The 13,596-nt window shown below is 33.8% G+C and overlaps 1 pseudogene; it reads right to left on the bottom strand.

Moving 5' to 3' along the window:
- Nucleotides 1-3,651: 3,651 nt before the first annotated feature.
- The window catches only part of LOC131158727 (alpha-amylase-like), a 22,329-nt pseudogene continuing 12,384 nt past the window's right edge, over nucleotides 3,652-13,596 (bottom strand).

Genomic DNA, 13,596 nt, shown 5'->3' with positions numbered 1-13,596 from the left:
GCGCGTGTGCCCCGGGGTGGCGAAATAAAAATCAATTTTAATTTTCAAGGAAAAATAGGAAATGTCGGAGTCGCCACTAACCTTTAGTGTGGTTAGAACACATTATTACTACCCCGTTAAGGGTAGAATGGGTCTACGTTACCAGAACTGGGATCGGGAGTTTGGTTACGCGAAGGGAAGGTACGAGCACCCCCTACGTGCCCGTTCTTACAAACGGTACCTATTTAATTTAGAATTATCCATAAGTTAATTTAAATTACTCCTTTTATGAATTTCTAAATACACATGAAAAATAAATAAATAAATGTAATATATACATATATATATATATATTCCCTCAAAGCTTAAGGTACGTGATGCCCGAAGGCTCATACCCCCGCAATAAAATCGTAGGGATATACCCACAAAAATATACTTACTAAAATAATACCAAAATATTAGAAATAATGGATATCTCAATACAATATATAAACATAGGATATAGTTGAAAATTTCATAAATATGTGAAAATAATAGCCCTAATATATTATAATGATAATACATTACCTGTAATAATAATACTACTATAATAATAACACATATATATCTCATAATATTAATAACACATAAATACCAATACAATATTATAATACTACTTTAATATATATATATATATATATATATATATCATAACACGTAAATATTAATATTATACCATAATAATACTACTAGACTAATAATACATATATATCATAATTTTAATAACTATACAATATGATAATATATCTTAACAAATATATGCAAAAACCCTAACTATAAATAATCAAAACTTTAACATAACACTAATAAGACCCTAATGTTAACAATAAAGGAAGCATTTAAGAACATGACAATAAATCAAACCCTAAAAGTTAAAGGTAATATAAACAAATATGGAAACAAATAAGACGAAATTATGGAATTAGACAAATCCTAAAATAAATATACAATGTCAATCAGACTTGCAATAATATATACAATAATATGAAAATAATCAAACGTGCAATAATATGGAAATAAATCAAAAATCTAAAAAAATATGTACTAATAATTTAGAACATATAAAACCCTAAAGTTGAAATGTGATAACAATATGGAAACACTCATAACCCTAAAATTAATAAACAATCTATATACTGGCAATTAAACCCTAAAAATATTAATAACATGGAAACCAATCAAAACCCTAAATATAATAGGCAATATGTATAATAATAATAATAGCTTGGAAATAATTAGAGCCTTACAATTAATGTACAATAACAATGTGGAAACAAATTAAACCCTATAATACACATGCAATATATATAATAATGGAAACTATTACATAAGTAATATTATGGGAAGCAATTTAAACCCTAGAGTTAACAAATAAAACACGCGACAATAATTATGGAAATAATTTTAAAACCTTACCATTAATATATCATGACAATATGAGAGACCAATCGAACCCTAAATAAAGCATATGATGAACAAAACCCTAAATATACCATTAAAACCCTAAATACAACACGTAATAATTTAAACCCTAAATCCAAAATATATACCAAAATAAATAACATACCACAAGATAGTATACAACAATAACATAGATACAATTATTAATTAAATGCTACAACAAACAATGTACTAATATACACACATACATAGCATAGATATAAATATTACTTAAATATTACAACAAATAATATATTAATATACATGTATACATAGCCTATATACAGATATTAATTAAATGCTACAACAAATAATGTATTAATATACACACATACATAGCATAGATATAAATTTTACCATAAATATTACAACAAATAATATATCAACATACACATATACACAGCCTAGATATAAATATTAACTAAATATTACAACAAATTAATATACATATATATACATAATACAACAACAATATTATATTAGGATACACACATATACGAATAAAAGAAAAAGAAAAAAAAAAAAAAACTAAAAACTTGAACTTTAAGAATTAAAAAAAAAAATATATATATATATATATATATATATATATATTGTGTGTGTGTGTGCACTGTGTTTGTAAGTACAGTGCATGTATGTGTTGTGCGTGAGTGGTGTGTGAGTGATGTGTGTGTGGGCAGAGAGTTTACAGAGGGACTCACCGGGGACTTACCATGGGGGTTACCGCCGGAGTTAATGGGCGGCGACGGCGTCGGTGGCTAGCAGAGAACGGGCGATGGAGAAGGCGATGGTGGCCGGCGACCTGTTGCAGAGGGGCATCTGGGACTGTTGCTGGTGGTTTGCTGGCTGGTGCAACTGGTAGCTGCTGCGATGGCCGGCTGCCTGGTTTGCTCACGGTTGGCTGTGGTGGAGGATGGTGCAGGGGGGTTGAACGGAGGAAGCTGCTGTGATGATCGCTGGCTGCTGCTGTCGTCGTGCAAGGTGGCCGGAGGAGCGTGGAGCAGAGTGAGGTTGAAGAAGAAGATGGAGGCTGGGAAGTTGGTGGCTGCGGGTGATCTGCAACAAGGGAGAACCAAGGAAAGGGAAGGTGGGCTGGAGCTGCAGTCCTCGGGAAGCAGAAGAAGAAGAAGAAAGAGAAGGGAGGAGAAATTTTTTTCCTTTTTTTCTTTTGGCCTCTGCCCTGTGCTGTGCGCTTGGCCTCGTGCGCCCCCCTTATATAAAAAAAAATTTGGAAAAACCCTAAAAAAACTTCCTTTTTGATTTTATTTTTATTTTTCTTTTTTTATGCTTTTATTCTTATGATAATAATAAAAATAGAAATAATAATAATAATAATAATAATTATCATAATTATATAAGTATCAATAAGGTAATAATAATAATAATACTACTACTTATAGTAAAGAATAATAAATAATTATAGTAAAAATAAAAATAATAAAGATATTATCAGTAAAATAATAATAATAATAATACTAATAAAAATTAATAATAATAATGATAACATTACTAATAAAGATACAGATAATAAAAATAATAATACCCAAAATAAGATACTAATGCTAATAATAATAATAATAATAATTATAATAATAATAAGGTAATAGAAATAACTAAAAATAATAGTAATAATAATCCAGAATAATTATAGTAAATTAATAGTAATAATAATAATAATAATAATACTAATAAATAATAAAAATAATTATAAGAAAGTAATAATGAAATAACGATAATAAAAATACCAATAATAATAATAATAATAATAATAATAATAATAATAATAATGATAATAAAAATACTAATACTGATAATAAAATAATAAAAGGGAACCCATTGTTCTATTTGGTTAGGGCAAAAATAGGGTGTCTACAAGTGACAATGTTATTTTAAATGCACAAAACATGGTTTTAGATTTTTAAATCATGGTTGATAATCTTCATTTGCTAAGAAATTCGATATTTCTAAAAATAATTATTTTTTATGCTCCCACTTCAACATCGTTGTCCTTTGTATATGCATATGAAATCTACCTGGTCGTTACTTTATATATTTATATTATTTTAAGTTTGAGCTTTTCTTAGCTATCTAGCTAGATCATTGGATTCAAGAATTGCTTGATTCAAAACGTAACACAAACAAAAACAAATTTTTAATTAATTCTTACTCATTTTATTTTAAAGAAGCACACAATCATTCTATTTTCTCCCACACGATATAGCTTGTTCCAAAAGTAGCAATTTGGAAGGCTAAAGGAACAAGACTATCCACATAAGTTTTTGGGTCAATCTTGGTGATTACTTTATCATCTATGTTTGCTACATAAATATCTAACCTGTAGTAAGAATTTTCACACTATTAGTAGGTTTGATTCCATTCTTCATTCTAACTATTATGACTTCGGCAATTTCGTCCTTTAAATCCCAATTGACAAAGTGGTCATCGAACTACGTACATCCATAACAAGAAAGGAGAACATGAGAATTAATTGAGCTATTAAAAGAACTAACAAATTAAACAACATAACAATAGCTAGTTACAAAATAGAAAATAAAATTAGAATTGACTTACCAAGGGTTCCTAGGTGGGTGAGTATATAGGCATAACCTTGTAATGACTTTGTTTGATGGAAATGACCACATTTTATGTGTGGAACCTGTATCGTGATTGCCTATGAAAGTGACTACATTTGTTGGGGATAAGCCAATTAATCCCAAAGGTTCCCCTTTTGAGTCCTTCAATTGTCCTAGGTTTCCTTGAACAACATTTTGGGGTATCCCTTTTGTCGCAAAATCAAATTATGATACAACATCGCCTCCAACGTTTTTCAACCATCCATTTATGTCATTTCGATTAGGACTCCGAAATTCCCTTACGACAAAACTCCAGCTAGTGTTTTGTACATACAACTTGGTGTATTGCGGAGCATATCCCTTGACAAAATCAAATCTCCACCTACTAAACCCAATTTCACTCTTCAACTGATTCATCCAATATGATAACTAACTAAAGACTAATGACGATGTAATAGAAACTGATACCAACGGGAATAAAGGGGTAAAGAAGGTGGTGCAAGAAGTAAGACCCAGTAATATGCATGGGACGAAGCAAATTAATGATAGGGGCCCTGAAAAAACAGAAATTCTTGTGGTTCAAGTAAAAGAGGATCAGGCAAGGCAAAACTCTGATATACTGCAGAGAGGATTAGAAAATAATGGGAATGAAGGTTCAACAGAGAGGAATGAAGGGGCGTGTGAAGAAGTTGGGTGTGATGATGATCCTCGAATTTCAAATGATGAACCTATATCTAAAGAGGAAGTGGATCAAGTGCGTAGTTTTAAACTGACTGAAGGTGGGGACCAAGGTTTACATCAGGAGGAATTGACTCGGGTTTATTCGTTCAAGAGGGAGGAAGGTGAAATATCAGTTTTAAAGGGCAAAGAAAAAATGTTTGAGTCTGATACAGGGCAAGGATGGATTTCCGTAAAAAATTCTGTGAGGAAATCTTAGAGGGTTCTCATCAGACATAAATTAAATTTATGACGGATACAATTCTTTTCTGAAATATTAGGGGGTTAGGCAGGTTAAAGAAGTTAATTAAAAAGTTTAATTTTGGGTTGTTTGCTATTTCATAACCGTTCATGGCTGAGGAGTAGATGGTAATGCTAGGTAATTTTCTGAATTATCACCATTTTATATCTAATTGAAATCAGGGTGGTAAAATGTGGCTATTTTGGACGGATATAAATGTCTTTGAGGTGATTTCAATCACAACTCAGCAGATTTCTGGGTGGTTTTTTAAGGACGGACAAAGAATTTTGGTGAGTTTTATTTATGCCAAATGTTTTTATGTTTAAAAAAGAGAGTTATGGAGGCAACTGGAGGAGTGTCAATCAGATTTTCCTTAGTTGGTCATGGGTGATTTTAATGTTATTCGAACGGATGCTGAAAGAATTGGTGGAAATCCAAGACCACTATTACCTATGATGGAGTTTAATGAATGCTTACATCATTGTGGTCTCTTTGATTTATCAAACATAGGCTCACGAATATCGTGGTGCAATGTCCATCAAGGGGTGGCTCGTAGTTGGGCTAAGCTTGATCGTGTTCTTATTAATAATGATTTTTCCAACCTATATAGTTCAGCTCAATTCAAATATCTGAGTCAGAAATCCTCAAATCATAGCCCTATGGTGGTGTATACAAATACATCTTTCTCTCAGTATGGCCATACCCTATTTCGGTTCTTGAGTATGTGGAGCTCGCATGATATGTTTTTGTCGTGCGTTAAAGATGCTTGAATCAGGAATGACTCGGCCTCGAGTCTTTTGAAACTTGTTATTCGCCTTAAGAGAACTAAAGTTGCATTACGTGCCGGAATAAAAATGTCTTTGGGAGAGTGGGAGAAAATTTAAAACCTCTTGAGAAAAGGATGGAATATCTAGAAAATTCACTGCAAGCAGGTTTTTCTGAGGACGTCGAAGCTGATTACTTGACTACTAAGTTGGAGATGTAGGTGTGGAAGAATAAGGAAGCATCTCCCCTAAGACAAATTGTGAAAAAAAAATGGTTGATTGAGGGAGATCAAAACTCTAAATTCTTCCATTCAGTTATCATTCAGAAGCAGTATAAGAGTCATATAGATCGTATGGTTCTAAACGACGGGAGGATATTGGAGGGTGCGAAAGCAATTCATAATGAAGCAGCTGTTTTTTTCCAGAATTTTCTTTCAGAGTCTTCAGTAGTTGAACCATGCGATCTCTCCGAGTTAATTCAAAGGCAAATTTCAGATGTTGATAATAATTTCCTCTGCGCTGAATCGACAGAAGAATAAGTTAAAAGAGTGGTGTTTTCTATCCCCAAAGAAAGCAGTCCAAGATCGGATGGATTTGGCTCTGAATTCTATAAATCATGCTGGGAAATTGTAAAAAAATATCTCTTGGATGCGGCAATGGATTTTTTTCAGGGCATTACTCTTTCCAAGTTTTTTTCCTCTTCGATTATTGTTTTAATTCCGAAGGTGGATAATCCTTCTAGCTTTGATAAATTCCGGCCTATTAGTTTATGCTCTGTGGCTTATAAAATTCTTTCCAAGATTATTGTTTTTAGACTAGCCGAGGTTGTTAATAAGTTGATCTCGCATGAACAAGGCACTTTTATTCCTGGGCGTAGTATTTTTGAAAATATTACACTTGCTCAAGAAGTGATTCAGTCTTTGCATAAAAAAATAGTTGGCAGCAATGTGATGGTAAAACTCGATATGGCTAAGGCCTATGACAAAGTGAATTGGAATTTTCTTCTAGAGGTTCTTAAGGCTTTTGGTTTCTCTGAGAGGTTTTGCAAACTCATAAAAAATTGTGTGGAGTCCCCATGGTTTTATATTTTGATAAATGAAACCTTTAAAGAGTTTTTTCAATCTACAAGGGGCTTGAGACAAGAGGATCCACTCTCTCCTTATTTATTCATTATAATGGAGGAGGTTTTGACAAGGTTGCTTAGGAAAACTATAAGACTGGTCAAATTGGTCAATTTAATCATCCAATTGAATCCCCATGGGTTTCACATTTGTTATATGCGGAAGATATTCTTATTTTTGTGAATGGTGAGAAGAGGTCTATTAGAAATTTAGTTTACGCTCTGAAAATGTATGAGAAGTGGTCGGGTCAAAAAATTAGTAAGACAAAGTCAGCGTTATTCCTTTCGAAATACATCACTCTTGCTCGAAAGCATGGTTTATTGAGAATCACGGGTGTCATGGAAGGTAAATTCCTAGTTACATATTTGGGTGCTCCTTTGGTGTTTGGAAAATTGTCTTCCAAGACAGTGGAGCCTCTTGTAGAGAAGATTAGAAAGAAAATTGCTGGGCGGAAATCTAGGTTGCTCTCATAAGGTGGAAGATTGATTTTATAAAGACATGTGTTGTCTAACATGCCTATTCATTTGATGTCTGTTATTAAGGTTTCGCAGGTCACATATTCTCACATTAATTCTCTTCTTTCTAATTTTTTATGGGGAGAGGTGAAAGATAAAAGAAAGATTCATTAGCGCTTTTGGGGGAAAATTTGTAAACCTACCTCAGAAGGGGGTCTGGGCTTGAGAGATCTTAAGGAAGTTCAGAAATCTCTTATCATGAAGTTTGCCTTCAGATTGCTCACCTCTAACAATCTGTGGGTAGGTTTTTTCAAGGCTAAATATTGCAGAAATGATCATTTATTAATAAGGAAAGGAAGATCAAATGACTCTTGGTTCTGGAAATCAATTATGGTCACCATTCCAAAAGTTATGGATAATGTTAAAATAATGGTAAGAGGTGGAAACTCTTTTTTTTTGGTTCGACAGGTAGCTGTCATCAGGCCCGTTATCTGTGAGCACTAAGGATATTTTGAACAAGAAACTGTGTATTAAGGATTGCTGGCTAAATAATAATTGGAACTATGATTTAGTACTGGAATTGGTTGGTGACGATAAAATAGGGGAAATTTTACACCAGGTGCCGGTGGGTAAAAGTGGGCAGGATATTTTTGTTTGGAAGCTTGCCCCTAACGATAAATTTTCTACAAAAACGGCTTGGGAGGCAGTGAGGAGCAGAAGTGATAATTTTCTGTGGAATGATTGGTTTTGGCATCCTTTATTGCCTAAAAGAATCTCAATGTGTTTATGGAGAGCCTGGTTTAGATGCTTGGTTGTAGATGATAGAATTCAGGTCAAAGGAATATCAATGGCTTCGGCTTGTGATTGCTGCGTTCAAAGAAGTCAGGAAAACATTAATCATATTCTTTCTTTAGGTGAGGTGGCTTCAGAGGTTTGGCGTCGAGCTAGTGTGGCGGTGGCGATTCCTTTCCAACAATCCCTTCCTTGGAAAAATAAAATGATAAATTGGTTCCATTATGCTCAAAAATCGTCTATTAAAGGTATTTTAATCGGGCTGATTCCGTGTTTGATTACGTGGTGCCCCTGGAATCAAAGATGTAAAGCGAGAATGGAAAGAGTTTATCAAAGTGCAAATCAGATATGGAGAAGTGTTCGATTCTGGGTTAGTTTTATTGTTGAGAGCACCAATTCTTTTAAAAAGTTGAAGAAGTTGGACATTAAGATTTTGAATGAGTTTCAAATTAAGCATTAGGGAGTTTGCGACAAACCTGGAAAAATTATTTCGTGGGTTAAACCTCTAGTAAGGTGGATAAAACTTAATTGTGATGGGAGTTGTAGGGGCAATCCGGGTACTTCAGGAGGTGGATGAATTATTCAGGATTGTCATGGCATGGTAAAAGCAGATTTTTCAAGTTATTTTGGCAATGGTACTAATAATAGTGCAAAATTAAAAGCAATGAGGGAAGGAATTTGTTTGTGCAAACGTTTGCATTATTTTAATGTGATTGTTGAAAGTGACTCGCGAATTGTAGTTGATTGGCTTCGAAAAGGTAGATGTACTTTGTGGTATCTTTGGGAATTTTGGGAGAAGCTCGTGGTGGAGCTTGAAGGAATGAACGTCATGGTGATGCATCAATATAGGGAAGGCAATAGTGCGGCTAATTTTCTTGCTAAAGAAGGAGAAATGGGAAATAATGTAATTTACGAAGAACAACACCTTTTACCATGTTATCTGAAAGGTATTCTTTGGATGGATAGGTGGGGTCTCGTTTCTGTTCATCATTAGTTCAACTCTAGAGTTTCGTTTGGTGTATTTTGTTTTGATTTTGATTGTGTTTATATGTTTATCTTCTGTGTTAGTTTTATTTAGTTTTGTTGTCCTAATTTGGTTGGTTGCTAGTTTTGGGAGGGTTTTTTTGTACTTTCCCTTTTGTTTTATCTTGTAACCACGGTATTCCTCCTCCAAAAGTGAGGGTATATTAATAAAACTTATAGGTTCACATGGTCAATATTAGGAGCAACTATATAGCCTTCTCCACTGTCAGGATTTCCAGTGCCATCTAAATATTGGGTGTCATTCATACAAATCATTTGCGGACCCCAATCAAGGCAATTATTGGGGGTCCTCCTTCAAAGATGCACCATATTCCTCTCTTATCTTTACTTGCAGCAATTCTGTGGTTTGTACTATGTCTACCACATATTGGATACCCTTATCATGTAAGGCTCCAATAAGTACTTTCAAGTCATTTTGATTCCCATATTTTGATGAGTCGAGGTCATACAACTTTCCAGGCAAGTATCCTACAAATGTGGAGAATGAAGAAAAATGAAAGTAAATTTATTTGTAAACATAATAAATTTTAAATTATAGGGGTTTAATATTTTAGTTTTTATGTATCTATCTTTTGGAGAAACTGATTGGGAAGATGAGAGAAGCTAGACATGGGTAATTCCAACTGCTGCAATATTGGGTACAAGGTTTTTGAGAATGTTGTACCACCCTCCCTTTTTTGCAAATTCCCAATTGAAGCCCTGATTCATACATATAAATGAAAAAAAAAAAACACTAATGTGTTAAATTGTCCATAAACAGTGACGAGTTACCAACAAAATATAAAACTGACTTGTGTATTATTAGTGTATTTTAATATTATTATTTTATTGTTATTTTGGAAAATAAAATGTACCTTGGATTGTGTTATGATCATTCATTCATGCATTTCATACATGCATAAGATTAATTATATGAATGTACCTTGAATCTAAGTTTGTATCTACTTAATATATACATACCTTAATTATTAAGTACATGGAGAATGAAGGGTCATTTTGTGCCTATAAATAGACCCTTGAGGAATTACCACAACATACCTATTCTCTTCATTCTCGTCATATCATCTTTCTTTTGAGTCTAGAGAGTTTGACAAGTAAAGAAATGTGTTTTTTTGTGGAGTTTTGGATTCCTCCATTTGTGTAAAATTGGAGAGAGTCATATGATTAAAATCAGACTGTTGTATCTTGGGGGAGACAAGTGATTACGCGCCATGCATTAGGAATTATATTTTTAATTAAATGCCTAATTACTCTCAATATTTTAACATTGTGTCATATTTATAATATTTGGGTTTTATTAAGTAATTTATGAATTTTTGGTATTTTTTATTGTAGGACAACTATTGGAAGATAAAAACCGATGACACTTCGTAACCTATACGTAACTCTCTCATCCGACTTCTGATTCTGATGATTCAAGATGCTATAGAAAGATAAAAAAATACTCTACAATTTTCATGTTTTCTATTTTGAGAAATACTGGCTGCATCAAGGTCAAAATCAGATGTGAAGTTACCATATGTTGTTTTTATGGACTATTTCAGCATTACTCCTTAATTTGGACGTAACTTTCTTGTCTAAGCTTTGATCGAGATGTTTCAAAATTCTAGGGAAAGCTGAGAAAGAGCTCTACAACTTTCATGTTTAGAATTTTGAGAGATACGGACGTTTACTAGGTCAAAATCGGCCTTGAAAGTTTAGAACTGATTATATGTTAACAAAAAGAAGAAAGAAGAAAAACAATAATAAAATAAGTTGATTTTGTAACAACCTGCTTATCTTATCATATAATAGAATATATTTAATAATAAAGTCAACCTGAACCCATGGGTAACGGGGACACATTTGACATTCACAACGGAAAACTAAGCAGCAGTAAATATAAATCACATCCTCCAAACCATAAAATGCATAATACCATAGTCAACTACATTCCAAAGTATTATGTTTATATACAATCTCCAAAAATATAAAAATATATACATATCTAGGAACTCACAACACAAATCTCCTGTTCCTAGATAAAAACTTACCCTCCTAGCGGGATAGTATCACACTATCTCAACGGCGGCCTCAATCCGCCGATCTTTCTGGATTTCCTGAAGATTATTTAATATTGGGGGTGAGACATCCCTCAATAAGGGAAAATAAACTAAACACAGTTATGTGACAACATGAATATTTGATGCTATCATACATATATAGTACATTTCATATACCAGAAAACATTCATCATAGCATAACTGAATAAGCATATACCTTCATAATTTCTAATAAATCATACTATATATAAAATGTCTAATATAACTGATAATACTGTAATTTACCCAAGATGAATAGCTAACTGATGTCACGTATTACCCCCTATGACGGGTTGTGCAGCCTGAAGGCGGGACCTGACAATGGCTAACCGACCATTGTCGAGTCAAAAATGTCTGTAAGTAAGATGGGCCCACCACACCCTGGTCCGGATTGCCAGGTGAACGTCTACAACTCTACACTGAAAGCCATATCGACTATCAATCTCCTATCCCCTCTACTAGCAGGGGCGAGTTGCACAAGTCTAAACATATTAATTTGGTCTGTATAGCTACGGTACCATGCTCCTGAAATTAAACTGAACTATCATCTGGATTCTGATAACATATAATACTTGATAATATACTTGTCTAACATAAATAGATTGATAGCATTTTCTGTAATAACATACATACATACATACGACCTTACGCCAATTTCTTTCATATCTGCGGCCTTGCACCGAACATTCATAAATACGGCCTTGCGCCGAAATCATACATAATACACGGCTTTGTGCCGGCTATCAATCACGGCCTTACGCCGAACATTTCATACATATTATTATGAATAAATAATCTATTTATCATGTATTTTAAAACCATAATGTACTGCAATATTCCATCATTTCTGAAAACATAGTTTATTCATAAAATTGTCATAACATAATACTTTCCATGTAAAATAATATTCATGCCACATAATACTGAATAAAACCATATATTTGATTCTAAAACCATATTTCCAGCCATTTCATACTAATACATACATTTCAATATCATAGTAGTATTTTTCCAAATAAATATTTTCTCGATAATATACAAATATAATACACGCTTTCCTGAACATACTTCTTTTAATAATTTAATAATAATTTTCTGAAAAGAAACCCCCTAAATTACACTTGTCCTGCACCCGTAGGGTTCCCCGTTCAACACCCTGAAACTAACATCTCTCAGAACTAAACATCAGTATTTCTTCGTGTACAACATTTCCTATAACTATGGAAAGACCAAATTTTGAATAAAAAGTCTTACCTTAAATCAGGGATGAATTTCAAAGTAGCTACACCGACGATCTACTCTAATAAGTTTCCAGAGAACTTTCACAAGAACGTTGTGGTGGCTTTAGATCGTCGAACTGGTGAGAATCCGACCCGAGATCTTAGAGAGAAAGTAAAAGGGATGAAGGGAGGAGAGAGAGAGAAGTTTTCGCACAATTTTCGGCCAAAAATGAGAGTTTGGCCTATTTATACACTGGCCTTCATCGACGAGCCATGTTACCTCGGCGACGAGGTCAAGAAGGTAATTCGTCGATGAACTCTCACCCCTTGTCGATGAAATTCAGAGTCACCAAAACACCCTCTTGGTATCTTCTTGTCGACGAAGCGCAGCCTCGTCGACGAGTCCAAAATGCCATGCAGCCGAGTCCGCGTCCCTCCTATGCATTGGCCCCGTGTGTGTGCAAGTTGGGTGCCCAATTGGATTGGATTGAAAAACAATTTTGAAAAGTCAAAGGGAGGGGAGTTTGAGGTAAGGTAAAAAAGTTGGGTTTTCTTTAGTTTTTTTCTTTCTTCTTTTTTGAGTTCTCTTTGGAAAAGGAGGCTTGGTTGGGGGCAGGAGGAGCTACGGGTTGCTGTTTCTCTCTCTCTCTCTCTCTCTCTCTCTCTCTCTCTCTCTCTCTCTCTCTCTCTCTCTCTCCCTCTCTTTCTCTCTCTTTCTCTCTCTCTTGGGATAGCTTCCGAGCTGCTCATTTTTCGAGTGAGTCAAGCTTTTGGCGCTGTTGTCGGGGAATGTCAGTTTTAATTTCAAACTAGTGTTTTTCCTATTATTTTAATTTTTCTCATGAAAAAGAAAAAGAAAAAAAATTGAGTTTTGAAAAAAAAAATATATATAGTTGCACCTACATCACACACGCTTATGGATTTCTTGCAGCCCATACGAACCACACAACAATCTTGCATCATATTACCTGAGAATGCATAGAATTTTAACATTAAACCTGCAATGATATCTGTGATACCTCAATTTTATGGGATGGAGTGTGAAAATCCATATCAGCATTTAACTGATTTTGAGTTTGCATATGTTACATTCATAGATGGAACTACTACTAATCAGGCAATTAGATTGC

Source organism: Malania oleifera, chromosome 6 (assembly GCF_029873635.1).
Source record: "Malania oleifera isolate guangnan ecotype guangnan chromosome 6, ASM2987363v1, whole genome shotgun sequence".
NCBI lineage: Eukaryota > Viridiplantae > Streptophyta > Magnoliopsida > Santalales > Ximeniaceae > Malania > Malania oleifera.
This window is presented reverse-complemented; position numbering and strand designations above follow the sequence as displayed.